We start from the raw sequence: 19,197 nt of genomic DNA on the forward strand, positions 1-19,197 counted from the left end.
CTGGAAACTGTGACAGTCTAAAGACTTATGTTGAACCATTTGCAGCTACAGAGGGAGTTTTTTATCTCCACTCAGTAAAATGCCTTGACTTCTCAAAGCTATCATAGCTATTTACAGAAATTTTAATTACTGTGAGCTGAAGTTTCTTAATTAGCTCTTGTGGCATGCTTCATACCAAAAAATCAAAATTTGATGGTGTAAGGATAAATTGTAATGGTGAAAGTATTGAGGAAAACAGTGTTTTAATTTGGTTTAAGTCTTTCTGGTTATTGACTGTATTTGCAGAGGTGAATATTAAAACAATAATATACATTACTATGGTATCAAATTACTGCTCCTAATTGATTGTGGCTTTCCAGACAGTGATAATGTGTTCAGGTGTTTCAAATGTAGTTCCTACTTTACTTCCTCCAGCTTGTTGCTTACACTCACGTCTATTACACTTCTGTGTTGTGTTAGTGTGTAATAGAGATACTAATAAATTCTTCATATTCCCTTTTTCTTTATGAATATATTATTTATAATATATATATTTTTTAGCATCCAGCAAGTTATGGGAGAGACCTAGTAAGAATTGGGGCCAGTTCTTAAATCTTTATTAAGACTCTTTGAACCTGTCTCCCTGACTCTTGGGATATTTACATGATCCCTGTTATTAAAGCATTTGAATGGTTTTGTAATATTGTCAATAATATTTCCCATTTTAGACTGGGTAGTTAAATGTGGTTCTAGACCTCTGGTCACTCAAGGAGTATCTAGATTAAATGTATTTTTATTTCAGGCTTGCAAACACTGCATGCTATTTTTTTTCCTGTATAAGGCATGAGCTATAAAATATACTATTTATTACCTGTTGCTACCTTGCAAACTTGTCAGTCAAATAAATTGTCTTTAGGGGTTTTACTTATTTAGGATTTCTCATCCATTCTGAGATGACAACATCTTAGGGAATATCATTCTAAATTTTTGAATGTGCAATGAAATAACGGGAAGCATGGCCTCTGAACTGATCTGTCCTCCCGCCAATTTATTTGGATAACCTCTGCTGACTTGAGTTAGATTACAGTTTGTTCACCACTGAATCCCTGGAAGATCTCATTGATTTCTTCTAGTATCTGATGCTAAATTTATTTTCATGTGCAGAAATAAAAATTCTGTTTGATAACAATAGTTCTTATGTATGGTAAAACAGTGTTTTCTTATCAGTTAGAAAATTCAAGGAACTTGTTGCTCAGTGCTGAAGAAATGCCCACTCCATGTAGCAGTAAAGTAATGCTGTGATTCAGGAGCTGTGCTTTGCTAGACTGGTTTGTGTTTGTATGTTAATCCAGTTGTGAATACCATAATCACCCAAATACTTCCACTTACTCCCATTACATGTTAACTAAAAAAATATAGACAATATGCGTTTCAGGCTGTTTACATTGAACATTTTACCCTAAGGGTTTCACTATGTGACTAAAATACATTCTCTGATTTCTAGATACTATACAAAATCTTTGCCATTCTTGCTAGCTGTCAAGGTCAGCTGGCGACTGGGTTTTTGATAAACATCTAATTTTGTTATCTAATCTTCAAAACACAAATAGTTTTCTTGCATCTCTTTGTGACAATGGGTTTTGTTGCTGCAAGTCCAGTTTACATTTGTTAAACTATGCCCTTGATTATTTTGTGGTTTTATTCTTTTATTTTTCTATTACATCTAAATGTGTTAACTTGACTCATCCCATGAGGCAGATACAAATGTGGGAACTGCCATTTCCCTCATGCCAGGTTCCTCATGAGGTTTCACCTCATGCTAGGTTCAGTTCTTCCCCAGGAAAAAGTTTTTAGAGTGTTGGCTTTCATATGTCTTAGGTTTCATGGAATGCTGAGCTCATGCAGACCTTGATTCTACTTGAAACAAGTAAATGATTATAGAGACTAGGAAGTTATGCTGAATAGACAGTCTAGATGATTGTTTTTAATAAAATAGTCCAGAATTTATCTAGCCCTAAATGAGTGTATGTTTGAGCTGAATGTTAGTAATTATTTATTATATAACACTGTATGATGAGATATGGTAGTATTTGCACTGCCCTGCTGTGACTGATACCTTATGGCTTCTTTTGGTTGTTTGTTTATCCATCTTTGCTTTGAAGTTGATCAGAAAAATCATCTGACTTTGGATAGTTCGTTTGGCATGATGATGGAAGAAAACATCAGTAATGACCTGGCTGAGGGAGCGCTTTGGTTAACCAAACTGTAATTTGGGACTGTAAAGAATTTCTCTATTTTGTCCCATGCTTGTTTACCATATTTGAACCCAGAATTGTGCTGAGATTGCACTGTTTAAAAATAAATAACCAGTTTAGCCTACTGAGCTGAAACCCTTCCCTGCAAATATACAGGGAGCACTTTCCCCTTTGGGTAGAGATGATGGAAGGGCAGTGGCAGCAGATGTGGTACGTGGTTATCAGATCATGTGTGGCTGTTCCTATCTACCTCATTAAATACATGAGGCAAGAGTGGTATGAGATAGTTCTGGCCCTAGTTTTCTAAGTTTTCCTTTTATAGGTAGGATGAAATACAGGAAGGAAATTCATTAGTGAGAAATTACTACTGCTTTTTCTGATGCGGATGTGGTATTTTGAAGCTTTTAAAGGCAGAGTTCTTCTTTGCACAGCACTTAGCTCAACAGGATTTTGCTGAGGAGGCCTGATAGGGTTTGCAGAACTGTTAATAAAAGATGTAAGAGCTGAAATAGAGTGAGTTTCAAAAAAGCTAAAAATTCATTTTTCAGGCTTCCATATTTCTGTACTGCATTTAAAGCGTAGTTATTTTAGGCCTCTCTTTTTGTAATAGCAGAGTTTCATTTTACCTTTTAGTAGCAGAGTTCACTTGAAATACAACCTGAACTTGACCTTATTAGTGTCAAACAGTCTGAAAAACACTCATTTTATCTCTTGATTCTTTCTCTTTGTTTTTGCTGAGTATCCTGTCCCTATTTATGAAAGAGCAGGAGGTGATGGAGGATCTTAATTAACATCTTGAGTAGTACACATACATAGAGCAAAGAAATTGTTGAATGTCTGTACAGAATTATGAAGGAACGTTTCTGTGAATAATTTAAAAATTACATTTGTACTCAGTCTGAAAAAGAAACACGAGAAGGATGTTTTTATGAGGGAAGACTGGAGATATTAATCTGGGTAACAGCTTTTTCTATAAACAGAATTAGCTGAAGTTTAGCATTAGTCTGGGTTATGTGTGTCTTGTGTTTCTGCTCTACTAGTACTTTATTTTTCTCTTGTCAGTTCAAAGTTAATGTAAGTTTTGCAGTTCATTTGTGAAATCAGTTTTGCTAAGTATGAGAACAGTTCTCTGAGCTTACTGGGTCCTCAGTTCTACTCAGGTTGTTCTGAGTTGCATACAGCTTCTTAAGCTTCCTGTGTTTGAAATTTTGTTTTGAATTGAAATATTTTAAGATATATGGTTCCAGGATTTTGAGCTTAGATTCCTGAAACTTTCTGGTTTCAGGTTTTGACAGGTTGCTTTAAGGTATCATCTAGTACCTAAGTAAAAGATTATAAAATTTGGAAACGATTTACCCTACTTAAGTGAACACATACATGTTGTAACCAAATACTGATTAAGCCATAAATTAAAATTATAATTAAATTCAGCATTTTAAAACCTTTTTTTATTTCCCTAGTGTAATAAATTCTAATACATTAGTTCTGGCAAACTGAACCTGAAAATCCAGTTTAGCTGTAGCTGTGACCATAACTGGCAGATGCTGAAATCTTTAAATTGCAGCTTCTTGCATAATTTTCAATCTGTTTCAGTCATATTTAATTTGACACTACTGATTGTATGTAGTGTGCAATATTGTTACAGGACGCTATTCATCTGTAGAGAACAGGAGCAAGGTGGACATTATTCATCTATAGAGAACAGCCAAACTGTGCTTGGCTTTTTGATTCTTCTGAAGTCATTCTGCCCCATACAATTATTTCCAATTGGATTAGGTAATTAATTGAAAATGTACAGTTTGGCTGTCCATAGGTGACCAGAGTTAGAAGGAAAGTGCCGGTTGCTCCATGTCCCAGGTGACTGACTCAGAGCGACTTCCCTGTAGGAGCTGTTTCTGGCTTATTCAGCTCTCAGCTCTGTGGCATTGGAGGCCACTGCTTGTCTTTTTAATTATATGTATTTTTTTACTTTTTTTCCTAAAGCACAAAAGCTGTATTATCCTCCCCAGATTTTGCTGGAGTGATGCTGAAGTCTGTCCCCCTGGTACGTGTCCATCTCTTCAGAGGTGCCTGACAGCCCTGAGCAGTTACAGAAATGTGCTTGTTTTTCTCTATCATTGTGAGTTCAACATAGTAATTTAGACTATGACGTTCTCTCTAAATTGGTTTGGAAGGTGATTAGTTTATCCTTGGATCCCACACTGGCTCTGGGACTTAGAATGAACCAGCTAAATAATGGTAGATGGAATATATATCCTCCTGCATGGATTCTAGTACTTTGAGTACATAATGCCATTCATTTTTTTAAATGTAAATGTATAAATAGATTTATTGTACTTTTAATTTTCATCAGGTTAATTCTACTCTATTATTTGACTTTGTTACATATATGAGATATGTAAAAAAAAATTATATAATACACTACATATTAAATGTCACTGTCTCTTTATATGATGTTTAGTTTTAAATCCCACAGACCAGTATTTGATCTTTTCATGTGTTCCTGTAGGACCTTTTTTAATGACACATGAAGGCATTGCAGTGATTAGAAAGGAACCCACCTTCCCCTCCGCAGCTCCCAGGGCTGTGAAGTAACTGCATAGTAGCTGAAATTATTTACCATTTCTAGAGTCAAGCTGCAAGAAATTGCAGCTTGAGTCTAGAAATGGTAAATAATAATTTCACAGTTATGATAAAACTGGATGGCAAAAACCGCAGTAAGGACAGTGGCAAAGTGGGAAGTGGGTGGAGAAAGGACAAGAAGGAGAATGGTCTAATGATATGTGCTAATTTATTATACAAAATAATATTGGGTATTTCTTTAAGATATGAACAATGGACCTGGTTTTAGTTTTAAGAAACGCTACCAAGGACATGTAGTTTGTGATTAAAGTTCTTTTTGCTTTTGTAGAAAATGCTGAGCAAACAACTTACTTGCTCTCTTGACTTGGTGACTTCTTTTACTTCTTCAGTTTTTGGACAAAAAGCTCTCAGGACTTTCTGGTGTTAAAAAGCAGCAGCTTCTGACCTAATGTACCCTTCTCTGAACGATAATGTTTCTTTGTTACTTATTTTTAGCTCAGATTGTTTTTCTCCCCTTTCCCCCAACATGATTTGTACAACCTTTAGAAAATTGAGTAGTTGTGGTTTTGAATCATCCTCCGTTTCTAGACTGAATGAGTATTTCTGAAGAAGCACAGGATTGCTTGTGAGTGGGCCTTTTTCTTACTTAAAAAGGCAACAGCCATGACAGTTTTACCCCTGAAAAAAAGCAGAAAATCTATAGACCCTTAATAGACTGCATTGTGACCCTGGAAAGGACAGCGTGTTAAGTACTTACTTAATTTTGTACCAATGGTATATTGCTAGCAGATGTCCTTTGTTTTGTTTTTACTGTGATTCAGAGCCATTTGGATAAAACATTTTGAGGGAGTATATTTTGGTCTTGAAATAAAGCATGACTATCCATTTAGAAACTACAGTAATACTTCATTGTGTATCAGTCTATATTTGACTCCTTGTTTGGGTTTAAAGCCTTTAGCATATCAAGTACAAGTCTAAGTACTGTTATCTTGCTGTGCTTTTGGTGAAGCACAGCAAGATAGCATGAACAGCTGATGTGTAAATACTGATTTAAAAAAAGCCTTACAGGAATAAATCTGAATTCCACAAAGTATAAATAAATGTGTTTGGCTGTTTTAAGTGTGGGAGAAAGCTAATGAATTTGATGGCAAATTATTTTTTTTCCTATTAAAGTAGTTAATACTTTTGTATTGAAAAAGATCTGTGTTAATTCTGCAAATAAGGTAGCTCCCTTCTAAACCAATCTTGTAGCTTTTATATTTTGAATTACTCACAGGCAATCAATAACCTGAGGGGTCAGCCTGTGCTCCTTATGTTGTATGGATTTTCATTTAAATAGGTACATACACACCCATTCCCAATGCCTTGCCAGTATTCCTGCACCAGTTAAATAATAATCCCATCAAATGGAATCACAGAAAAATTAAGGTTGAAGGGATGTCTGGAGGTCATTTGGTCCAACCTACCAGATTCAAACATTAGGTTTCATGGTTCCACAACTATGTGAGAGAAATGCACTTTTATTTTATAGTCTACCTGGTTTAACTGCTATAGCTACAGTAGTAGACTGCTTTTTCCAATATAGCAAAGCTACTGTAATTATTCTGGAAATATTTTTAAATGTAGACTAGACTTCAATATTAAGTAGCGTCTAAAATTACTAAATAAAATTAGATTTTGATTTTCTGGGAAGTCCCTTTCACTAGCCAAGTTAAGAGGAGAAAATACATCGTCTTTATGGAAGGTATGTATCAATGTGGTTTAATATGTGACTCCGTACCTATGACTACTTTTTCTCTTAGACTGCAAAACTCCTGCTATTATGTATTTTAAAATGTAGGCATTGGAATAATTCTGCATATTTCCCTGAAAAAATATAATGTAATGTTAAATACCTCCCCACCCTCCTCCCCCCACAAACACTCTCTTATCTGTTTCTTTGGAGAACCTGCACAAAAGAAAGGATAATTATTATTGTACAGTCGCGCTTCTCAGTTATGGTGAAATGTTTTGTGTTACTGTTGAAACCAGAGTATATTTTGTATGGCTACTATAGTGCTAAAGGTTATTATGAAAGAATTTTTTAAAGTAAGGAGTTTGAACAAACCTGGAGACTTGATAAAGTATTGGAAAGGATGAAAAAATATCCCTCTATTTCTCTTTTTTTTTTTAGAAAAACAAGGTATTCATGTTTTCTTTAAAATAAATTTTGTCTATTTCTTTCTCTGCATGTGTATATATAGGCTTATATAGAAGCATAACACTTCGCTGATTTCCAGTTCATATGAATCTCCTTGGCTATCTGGGAGGAAACATGAGAATAAATGTGTTAGGAGGCAGGAAGAGGGTGATCTGTGGAAATAGATTTCCTTAACATCCTTTTGCTCCTCTACTGCTTAGTAACTTCCAATTGAATGTGTATGTGTATAGTTGGCAGATTCACTACAAACAGATCTTTCTCCTACATTTTATCTAATAATTTGGTAAGTCATCAATCAATAACAGTGAAGGCAGACAAATAACTTTGTCTCTTTATTTAGCGTCTCAGTAATTCTAGTTTTGCTTTTGATTGATTAGTTGTGGAAATCAACAGCTGTGTAGGTCTGAAACACTTAATAAAAATAATGTCATTAAAATTAGCTGTAAGTTTGCTTTAAAAACTGTAGAGGTATAAATGCTGATTGTCATTGACTGGGATGTGTTGGGAGAGTTGCAGAAATAGTGTTGGTCCTGGACTAGGCCCTTCGAGGTCTGTTTGTGCCGACTGTGATGGAATTACAAGGAAATAGCCCTATGCAGTGAAAACTGAAATCTGCTCAACTGAACTAGCTTTAATACAAGTTAAACAGGGCTCGATGCATATCTGGTGACTTCAAGAGAAAAGCTCTGTAGAGGTTGGCAAACTTCTCTATTCTCTGTTTCCCTGTTAAATGCCAGTTTTTTTCCTTCAAGAATGAAACTCTCTTTTGGAAAGCAATATATTAAAACAAGCTCTGCCTGTGAGTTTGCACTGGCAGGATCTCCTGCTTTGCCTGCCCAGGTACGCTCACATACTGCTGCAGTTGTGTGCCCAGTGCTGACTTTAAAGTGACAACTCGGTATCTGTTGTGTCCTGTTACGGTTCAGATGACTGAAAAGATAAGTGATCAAGTTATAGAAGGAGAGATGAAACTCTAGGGGGTTCTTTCTAATGAATTATAGAATTATTTTTGAAAAAGCAGTGCAGTGTTTGAATAATCAAGTAAAGTATTTTTCTGGAGCCAGGATTACGATGGTAATATTTATCTTTGAATTCTTAAGACAGATAAAAATCAAAAGCCCAAACCACCAGCTATTTTTCTTTAATGTTTAGATTAATCCAGAAAAACAGACCAAAATTTTGAAAATGGCTTATTTAAACACAGATTGATTGACCTGTTTAAGGGACATTTAATTTCTTTCACAAAAAGACTTCTCTCTATAGCATCATACAGTTTTAGGGAAAGTTATTAATTGATTTATCGTTATGATCCTTTTGAAACAGGGAAGTTGTAACACTGTTTTGTCAATTGCAAATTAAGGCCCTGGGCAGAAACTTCTGGACGTCATTTAGTTTTAAATGGTGCCCTTTGTCTTCTCATCTGTTTTAATAAAGCTTTTCTAGTCTGATTGAAGTAGGTGATAGTGAAACGTGTTTGCTATCTGTAAGGACGTCTGATTTTTCTGTTGGCAGTGCTGTTTCCTCCGTTCACACACAAGTGAAGATAGTTGTCTTAATAAAAATAAAGTAGGAATTAGACTTTTTTTTCCTATCATTCTTTGCTACATGTTAGCTTGCCATGTGGCTTTCCATGTGTGCCACATGTTTCTTGTATAAGCATCTACTATTAAACACAAGTGTTGGTAGCTCTATCGCTAACAGTTCACATGCCCTACACTGAAAAGCCAACATCCTCTCCAGCTGATGAGAGCTGTTGCTGCTATTTTCATAGTCTTTTGTTGCTTTAAATGTGGGGTGATGAAAGCATGAAGAACAGCTGCTGCTACTTTAATCCTATAAGAGAGGTAATATTCATGTGTTTTTATTTGTGGTTGGTGAAAGACTCATTTCTTTCTTGTTGGAGCTGAAAACAAAGATGTTGGGGATGTTTCAGTGCTGATTATAAGAATATAGCTGCCACTCCTGGAGTTAAGAAATTCAAAAAGTAGTCCTCCTATTATAGTGAAGGGTGGAGAAAAATTTATTGCAGTGAGTTTTAAACTTCAAAAAGCTTTCAGTGTGTTTGGACTGAAGGAATAAGTGTCAGCACGCCTTTAAACCTCTGCAGTTCAGGTTTTGCCTAGTACAGTAGTTAAAATTTAAATTACTGAAGTTATTCTGATATGCTTGCTTATAATTAATGTAACAACATATATATGTAGTCTTTATTTTTTGCCAAATGGAAAGGTCAAACATTTTTTTCATAAGGGTAGTCATGAGTTTCACCAGTATGTCTCAGGTATGGTCTCTTGAGACCATTGGTAGAAGGAACTATGTGACTGTCTTTGTATCTTCTTAACCTTAGGACTTGGCATGATCAGTCTTGGATTAAGAATTTGAATCACTTCTATGTCTAGGTCAGGACCTTTACCCTTAAGTCACTCACTTGATTTGTCATCCAAAGTAAGGTGGCCTAAATTTAAATCTATTTAGGGTTGAAATACTAGCAAGCAATTTACCTGTAAAGGTGTCAGTTTTCAGAAATCTGAGCTACTTTGTGAACATTTTAAAGGAATAGTCCTTTACCAAAGATGAAGCACACTTTTTTAGGACTTTTTAAATTTATTTGAACCAGAGAAAACACTTTACAGCAAAGACCAGTAGTTGAGTCTTGTAGCCACTTTTGACATATGACTGTAAAAGAACCTAACCATAAACATGACTGACTTAGTTCAACTGACAGTTCAATTGTTTTGCTGCTGAAGCAGGACTGAGCCTCCCAGGTAATTCAGTTGAGGTTTTGAATTTTCTTATTTAGTCAAAATATTAGCGCATGCTTACAATTAGGGTGCACAGTTTTTAATTTTTTAAATTTATCCTTGCCTGCACTTTAGTTTGTGGAATGTGCATTTGTCAGCTCTAAATCTTGACTGAAGTTATCTATCAGACATTTAACTGTTACTCTCAACAAGAAAAAAAAAGTTGAACTGTTTCCTATTGTTTGACTTGTTTGAAAACTAATGGTTCAGCTGAAACTTGGGTATTTTCCAGCCTAAATTCTTCTATGATTCTATGACTGTTTTTGTTGCAATTGCAAATTAAAAGTGAGTTGTTACCAAATTCAGTAATAGAAACTGGAAACATTTTATATGTACTTTGCATGGCAAGAATAGTGTCAGCAGATTATTTGGATTATTTCAGATTTTTAAAAGGATAATAGCACTGATTTTGCTGGGAATGAGATACAAATAACTGTGCATTTACTTAAGCATTTTACCACATTAAGCCCCCTTTCTTTATAAATAAAACCTGTCACTGAAGCCTAGAGATAACAGGACTCATACTTGTTATTGCCAGATTTTGGGCATGCAGACAGATTCACTGTAGATAAACTGGGATGTGAGCTTGTACTGTTTTATTCACTATGTCACACTCGGATTTTTACCTGCTTTTTCCCATACTAAATGGAAAGTTGTTCATTCCTTTTTCATTCAAGGATATTACAACCAGTTGAATAAATTTGTGCACCTAAGCACATTGCTCACAGCAGCCTGAGTCACTGCAATATTTCCATCCAACATTTTCATGTGGGAAGTTGATTATGTACCAAAGCCCTTACCTTTATCAGTGAGTGTCACTTGTTAGTCACTGAATACAAGAGGTGTAGGACTTGGTGGGAACTAAAAGAATCCACTTATTCCTGTCTGAGTCACTGAGGCAGGATTCTGTACTACTGAAACCTTCCTGACAACCAGCTGAGATCCAAAATCTCTAGTGAAGGAGATTTTTTGGCAATTTTCACTGAACTTGGTTTTTGGCTAGTCTAGTTACTCCTTTTGTTTCTTTAGAGAAATGATGGCTGTAAAAAATGACTTTGTGTTGTACAAGACTGTAAACAGAGTAGGACCAATGAGTGACTCTGGATATAATGTAAAATTAGGTTGGATGTGGAGGATGTATTCAATCAATTCATAATAGTTTAAAAAGAAAAAAGTGACTATCTGAAGACACAAACGGGCTTTAGAAGATACATAGATAGAGTACAGACCCAACAGGCACCTAGATAATCAAAGATAGGAGCTTCTATTGTGGCATACATGCCATAGTTGAAATCTGCCATGGAATACTGAACTCCTTTGTTTCTGATTTGTTTTTGTCTTTTACCACAATGCTGAGGAAGGAAGAGTTGGTCACCATTCACTTTATAGTGATTTATTCAGTTCCTTCAACCTTTTCACATTGATCATGGTTTCTAAAACTGTTGCTAACATCTTCTCCACCAAAAAGTCTGTGTTTTGGAATTTTCCACCCCCCTCCCCATACCTTCTCCCTTGAAAGGTGGTGTCCAACAGGAAAAAAAAATGTAAAAAGTTATTTTTGAGCTCTCATCATTGAGATAGGCAGAAACTGTCTATTTCTGTATATGGCAGGCCTGATAGTATCTGTGAGAATGAACCAAACACCTGCCAGCAGTTTGATCTTACTGTAAGTATTCTTAATTAATCAATTTTAGTTGTCTTTTCACCTTGCTACACTGCATCTTCATGGGTTGACTATTTCAGCCTGTTCAGTGTCAGGTCTGGCAGTAGTTTCAGTGAAGAGGATGAGTGTATCAGGTGCAGATGCAGGATAATACCATGCAGCCCATGTAAGTTCTGCTTTTCAGAAGCCAGCTGAGAAAGAACACAATGATCGCCTCTTTTTGTTCAGAGTCCTGTATGGTACTGTTGCTATAACCAAGGCAGTTGGTGAGTTTTTTTAAATGCTTTGAATTTTTAAATATTTTTAGTTGCAGCCAAAACCAGTTTTCTAGTTGAAATATCTTTAAGTTCCAACCCAAAATAGGGGACAGCCATATTTGGTGATGGCACAATGTTAGCATTGCTTTTTTCAGATTTAAAATACGCTTACACAAAGAAAATGGAAGCATTTTGCTGACAATATTTGCTAAGCATTTTCCCAGCAAGAACCAAAATTACCAAGTCCTGATGTTGTGAGTCATAAGTATGACTTTTTAATATTTATTTTTTTAAGAACAGTCTTCTCAATTATACATCAAAATAAGTTAACCCTGGAGACAGCTTTACTTGGGGCTAGAATAAACACATACTCAGCAAGACCAAACTGATGATGCTGTTTGTAAATATCCTGCTATTGTGACTGATCTGTGTTGTCTTACAAAGGTCACACTTATGGATCAGTATTTTGTGGTAGGCACTGGACAAATGTTTGACAAAACCATAATCTTCAGAATTCCTGTAAAAGAAGTGAGGGATTCAGGGTTTGTTCTTAAGATGTCTAGGATTTTCAGGTGGCTCTTGCTTCCATGTGGGGCCAGGAACTTTAAAAGCCGTACTAGATAACCATTGCCATGCAAAAATCAGACAGTTGCAAAATTTTAAGTAAGGTGCTCATATTCTTTCTGATGATTTCTGAAAGTAGAAGAATCATATCTATTATCATTACAAGAGCTTCAGGTGAGTTTGCAGTCAGCTTGTGGGAGCTGTGCCCTGTTCTATCAGAAAATGGATGAGATAGTGGGACAGTAGACAAGTGTGGTGATGCTGAGAAGCACCCTTGAAAGAGAAGACCAATGGCCAAGAACTGGCATTTGAAAATGGGACCAGACCTATGCTCCTTATTTTCAAGACCTGAGACTGAGAAGATCAGAAGCGTGAGAAATGAATGGCAGAGTGCTGAAAGGACAAGTTTGCCAGAGTCAAATATTTGGCTGTGAAATGACATTCTCCTACTACTTTTACCATTACAAAATGTGTGAGAATCTTTAAACCAAACAAATTTACAGGGAAATGTGAAAGAAGCATTAGAATTGCCATGAAAACAAGCTGTGTTACATGAATTACACATAGACAAAACGTGTATTGCCTGAGCCTTAGTGCTCCTGCCACCCTTGAGCCTCTTGCATGTTATCAAGGACAAGTATTTTCTGGTGCTCCTCTCTTTGATGCATAATCCCAGTCTAAACTAGCTTTTCCTATGTGTTAGTTTTCCTGCTGGAGTCTCTTATAAAACAGTCTTGCAAAATATGTTCCTAGAGGCTGCTGTCTCCTGACTTTGTTTTCCCTTATTCCAAACACTGAAATCAAGTTAGAGGTTCCTGAAGTATCACAGTTGCTTCTCTAATAGCATGCAGATTGGAGTAGTCAAGTTTGCTGCTTTTTACAGATGTGTATGGATATATGCTTGTGTATATATAAAACTGTAATGAAGTGAAAATCTGGAGGCAATTTTTCTGTGGCAGACCTGTGTAGACAGAGTTACTCAGAGAGCTGCCACGGAGGGCAGCGCTCCTGAGGTGAACGTGCACAAGTTCTGTTCCATCGGAACAGAGCGAAAGGTTCCCTATGTGAGTTCTTGGAAAAGCTGTGGATCTCCCCTGCTAGGACATTTGTTAGTAGTCAGGAAAGGAAAGAGTTTACAGGTTAAGAGTATGAAGTAAGTTTTCCATCTGACCTTTCTCACATGCTAGCACAGAGCAGCTTTTCTGTAGCATCAAAAGATGTTATTGTTTGTCAGAATAACTCTGCTAATAAACCCTCTTGTACAAATGTTATCTATTATGTTATAAAAAGAAGTGTGCTACTATAAGCAGTTGTATTGGTGTAACTGCATTTAGCTAGGCCTTCTTCCATCATCACTGTCTGTAGAAATTTGCATTTCTAACATACTGCACTGCTTTTCAGCATTACCTGGGTCCTTCCTTAAGGTGCACCAGAAAAGCAAGTGACAATGGTTCTGTAAGGGGCCAGTGGAAGAGGGATACAGCTCTAGGCACTAGGTTAGTTACAAAGACATTGGGATGTGTCTCATCCAACGGAGTTTTTTAAATTATTCTGTAATCTGTGCATTTTTTATGTTTTCCTCTTGCTCCATGAACTGTTATTCTACATGTAATGAACCTGAAATCAAGTAAGTGTGATCTGACATGCATCAATGAACTTTCTGGGGTCTGGTCTGGAGTTATTATTTATTTATGGATGTTGTCCCTGGTCTGTGTGTGGTAACTGCTAGAATGCTCTCAGGCTGTGGTAGTACAAAGCAAACTGAGTTTGTGTGAATGCAGGCACTTACCTGGTCAGGTTCATCATGTGCGCCATGAATGAAGGTAGAGCTACTCTGCCCTTGGAGAAATCCCTGCTGCACCTCACATTAAAGACTTGATTTCATCTGGTTAAGGAAGTGTAAGGCTCATGCCAGGGGATATTTTATGCGTGGTTGTTGTGTGTTTTGGATACAGATTAATCTTTAGAATATTTCTTAGAAAAAGTGAATGAAGAAACAAACAGTGATATAAAACTTTGCAATCAAATTAGTGATGTAATAATCAAAAGCCAAACTCTTATTGAGAAGAGACAAAACCAGTCTGTGAGAATTGGCAGATACATGTTTTTTCCATACGCCATGCATTAATTACAGTTCACAACTTTGATACTAGCACTTTTTGTACTAAGTTGTCCACCTAATTCCTTCTCACAAAGGTATTGTTTTTTTCTTTCTTTGTAGGATTGATTCATATTTTTTCATAGATGAGTGAGAATATCAGTGGTGTCTACACATTGCTGTTTCCAGAAAAAATATAGAACTGAATCTTCCTAAACTTGGTGATTTGTGTTACAGCATATTGCTTGCTGAAACTGTGCCTGGCTGGGGTTCTTGCTGTTGTGAAGAATAATGTACTAGAATTTCATGCTAGAAGCTATTTCTGTTTGTTTCTGCTTAGTTTTGGTTTTGTTGTTTGTTTTTTTCTTTTTTAACCAAACACCTCTCACATAATTTTCTTTATAAGAAGTGTAATAAATGTGTTCTGTAACATAAATATATTTGTTGTTGTTTGACTGACTCTTCAGTCACTGTATTCACTTCTTTACACTGAAGTTTACCATAATGAGCAGCTCAGAACAGTTTACTTTCTGAAAAACAAGTGACTCCTGGTAATGCTCAAGTGTGGTTTGTAACATTCCAAAACCAGTAAATACTAAAATACACTGTATTTTGAACCTGAGCTTAAAAATAATAGAATATGGATCTGGCATTGAAAAATACTGGTTTGAAATGTGTATGAAATAGATTTCTGATGAAGAGGGAATTTGAGAAATACTTCTTTAAGAATTCTGGTGAGATACACAAACCACCTTCTGTAAGCTCTCTGAACATAACTAACATGCTGCTCAGTTTATTCAAAAAAGGACTGTAAATTCTGGAAGTTTTAACTTGATATGTTTGCAGGTAACATGATTGATGTGTAACTCTAGAATGAAAGGAGTATTTAGAGTCTTGGCTATCAGTTCACCAGTTCTTATTCCTTAAACAAAGACAGGTCAGATATTAGTCTTGTCCTCTGTAAGTGTTAGTTTCTGGCTTCATCCTATGAATACAGACATATGTAAACTCAGAAAATATCCTAACACTTGAATGTCTATTGATTACTAAATTGGGGAAAACAGAATAGTGGAGGGGAGCTAGCCTATGTCACAAGATTTTTTTTTCATAGCTTCTCAGAGGTATATCATATTATAAATGCATTAGAAATGTTTTGCTCTGAGGATATGTAGCATTCCTATAAAGGTTAAATCAATAAAAATGATTTGGCCACATTCCTAAGCATGGCTAGAACAGGTAGCCCGTTGTTTAAGGTACCCTTGAATTTCTGGATCAGATTATTATGGTGCAGCAAAAAGGCTTACTAAAGGCTTCTTACTGTCTGCAGACGTCCTGTGTTTCTATGTGAAGATATCGTCAGCCTAAAAAAACCTTCAGATTTTCTTTGCTACTGAAAAAAAAAGAGCATTTTTATGTGTAGAGATCTCAAATGTTGTGCTGTGTGTGCTGTAAGTTTTAAAGAAGTTTTGCAACAAGAAGGGGTGAAGACACATCAGTAATTGGTAACAACCAGGTATGTAAAGAAGAGAAAGAGACATCTTTTAAATCAGTGTTAAGACTAGTAAAATTGCTGCCCATTTAAGTATCTTTTTTAGTTTGTTTAGATTATTCTTCTTTTATGCATATCTGCTGAAGGGGAATAGCCATTATATGATGTATATTTACTGTATCTAGCAAGTTCAGTAAGCAAGTAAGATTATGAAATGTAATTGTAGAAGACTTCAAACTGTTACTTCAAATTTGTCTAACATTATACAAAGCTGATAAAAATTTAGTAGCTATTAAATAGTGTTTATTCCATACATCTGGTTGATTTAGTAGACAGAGCTGAAGTCTGACAGTAGACTGTTTTTATAGATTTAGTGCATTTTAAAATCTTTCAGGCACGTTGAAGAGCTACTGTATATTATTGTTACAGGGCAGATTTGTGTCTTATGGTGAGTGCATGTGCTATGCATCTACGCTTCTGACATTTTTATATAGGTTTTATGGAGCACAAGCTTACTGCAAGAACATGTCACTAAGATTAGAGTTCAGATTCTTATGGGTATTTTAAATTTATTTCTCTCAGTCTCACTGTGCCCTTTAAGAATGCTGGAGCTAAAACCAGTGTCTTTTTATCTTTGCTTCTGACTTTTTAATATTTTTTTTAAAGTGTGTGAGAGATTATATAATTTTTGAATTATATCATAAAATGTGAAATTGTGAAGAGTAATTTTGGTGATAAAGCACAGAGCCCACACTACTGGTAACTGGGACTTTATGTCTCAAGATGTTTTTCAGTTGTGAAAATTTGATCAGTGAATTAACCGCACATCCGGCTACACACATCTTTGATCGGAATTGGAACATTCCAGCTCGTGTGTGTGTCTATGTGAGCTGGCTCCCTCGAGTAGATTTTACACATGTGCACTACACATGTGCCTTGAAATTAGTTAGTAAATTAATATTATAATTCTAAGTAATAAAATTACACTTTTTCAAGCCTTTGTTTTGTACTTAATGAGTATTATTATAATTTATCTTTTTATCTGGGCAAGCTCAAGTCTTCATTTCTTTTAAGATGGATTAATACACAGTTAGCTCAGCTGTAATTAAGATTTTGCTTTTGCTTTTAAAGGTAATATTAAAATTTTACTTTAATGAGCATATAACTCAAAATTATTACAAGGTCGTGACTGAGTTAATTGCCATCCAGAATAACAGAGCATGATTTTAGGTCCTATTCCTGAAACGTTCTGAAATTAAAAGTTGTTCTAGCATTTGCATATGCAATACACAGTGGTGCCCTAGAATGAAACTGTTCTAGCTCCAGTATGAAAACGATTTGCACTGTGGAAGATAACTTTCTTCCCATTTGATGCTAAATTGATTTTTTTTTGTTACTTAGATGCTCTTTTTTTATCCAGAAATGACTGCACTTTTTCTGAATGTTGATGTCTTTAATAAAATATAAAGAGTGTAACTTCTGAATTTTAGTGTTTCTGTTTATGCCATTTAATGAGAAAGGGGGGAAATAAAAATATACTGAATAGCAAGAAAAATATAGCACTTAGTTTTGAATGTACAGAGTTTGATGTAAGAGGGGTGGGAAGGAAGCAAAGTAAATGCCCTTTTTGCAGAAATCCTTTTGGGAAAAGAGAACATTTTTACTGGTGTACACTATGGTACGGCGCCTAAGTAAATAGTTGCTGCTTTCTGGTCCTGTCAGTTTTAAATAAACCATTCATTGTTATGGATTGGTTATTCCACAAATACCCAAACACAGCGGAGTTAAACTTTGATACCACTGATTGGAAAAATGCAGATGATGAACTCTCTTAGTGTGAATTTATATGGATGGTCTTACTTAGAGGAAATAAGTTTTGCAGATTGTGTTAGGAAGTAAATATACTGCGGGCTGTAAGTACTCTGTCACAAAGCTGCTCCTGTGCTCAAGTATTGTACAATAGCTGGTAGAATTAATTCATCAAACTCTTCTTAATATTGAGTCGCTAAGCTAGACCAGATGTGTCCCTTCAGTGTTACTGAGCAAATGTGGCACATCTTTTTTTCCTAAAAGCTTTCTATTTAAAGGTGAATAGATGATGCATTTGAGTGAAAGTTACTCCTGGAATTTATACAGAAAATGCTGCAAGGACATAAATATCACAGCAGTTCAGTGTTATGGCTCACCTGAAAGGCTTTTGGAGACATGGTAAATTAAAATAGCAAATTCTCACACTGGTCCTCAAAATTTTTTTTTCTTTAAGTTGTATCTTAAAATGCCTTTTAATTTCCATTGAATCCTGTTTAATTAATGTAAAATTAGTCTTGCTGATTCTCAATGAAGATTTGTGCTCATAGTAAATTTTTAATTATTGTATTATTACAAAAATGCAGTTGTGGATGATTATCAGCTCTTGGCAGAACAACACTGCGTTTGTATCAGGGATCTTTCCATGTCAATGTGGTTGTGCTGTTTTTTTTTGTGAGCCCCTTCAGTGGAAATATATTGCACTGTGTCAAAAACACCAGCTGACCTACAAATAAGACTACTTTGGCTAAAATGTGTTTTAATTTTGGAAGTTGAGGTGAGTTAAGAGTGGCCGGTCTGATGCCCACAAAAGCAGTTTCTCTTGTCGTTGAAGGAGTAAGAGGGTACGAAGGGACATGTCTCTCATAATTTTTACCAAGTATTCTAAAACCAGTACTTCTGGCATTTGTTATTTCTCTACAAGCACTAACACTTAAAATTTATCTAGAGCACTATGGTAGCATTAGTGAGCATAGTTTTTAACAAATATCGGTACAGGACCCTGACAAGTTCCTCCACAGCATGCTAGCAAGATATGTGAAGAGTGGCAAATGTTCTTGGGGTACTGCTGGCAAATCTGAATGCAGTGGCACATTTCCTTTATGGCTTCAGTGCTAGCGTGGAAAATATTGTACCGATACAGAAGTCTCCTAAATTTATGCTATTGCTAGTTTGACTTCTTTAACTTGAATTTGACAATTTTAGAAGTGTAAGTAGGAATTAGAGGCTTGAACTGTATACATGTGTGTTTGCACATACACAGCTCATTAACATTTCTTAAAATAAAGAATACCCTGTTCTAATACCACACACAGATACATTAAAATATTGTGTGTTTTTAACTCTCTCTTTTCTGATTTGTATTTATATGAATTACAGGTCTTTTGAGGGATTAACACTATCTGGTAGTCAATGTACTTAGGCATAATTATTTATCTATATTGTTTTTTCTTAATGAAATCATAAGCAACCCTTTCTTTTGCTTGTGTGTATAGGGTCAAATA

The 19,197-nt window shown here is 35.6% G+C and overlaps 2 protein-coding genes across 8 annotated transcripts in view; one reads left to right on the forward strand and one right to left on the reverse strand.

The window, feature by feature from the left end:
* Positions 1–19,197, reverse strand: part of RUNX2 (RUNX family transcription factor 2) — a 215,802-nt gene that overhangs the window by 189,461 nt on the left and 7,144 nt on the right. The gene's annotated exons all lie outside the window — the stretch shown is intronic.
* Positions 1–19,197, forward strand: part of SUPT3H (SPT3 homolog, SAGA and STAGA complex component) — a 259,112-nt gene that overhangs the window by 17,007 nt on the left and 222,908 nt on the right. The window contains exon 1 of one of the 6 annotated variants that reach the window (XM_030944328.1): positions 15,507–15,910. The exons of the other annotated variants lie outside the window; for them this stretch is intronic. The gene's annotated coding sequence lies outside the window, so the exon portion shown is untranslated. Of the gene's footprint in view, positions 1–15,506; positions 15,911–19,197 lie in introns of those variants that run through there. 6 annotated transcript variants of the gene reach the window in all.

This window comes from Camarhynchus parvulus, chromosome 3 (genome assembly GCF_901933205.1).
Source record: "Camarhynchus parvulus chromosome 3, STF_HiC, whole genome shotgun sequence".
Taxonomy (NCBI): Eukaryota; Metazoa; Chordata; class Aves; order Passeriformes; family Thraupidae; genus Camarhynchus; species Camarhynchus parvulus.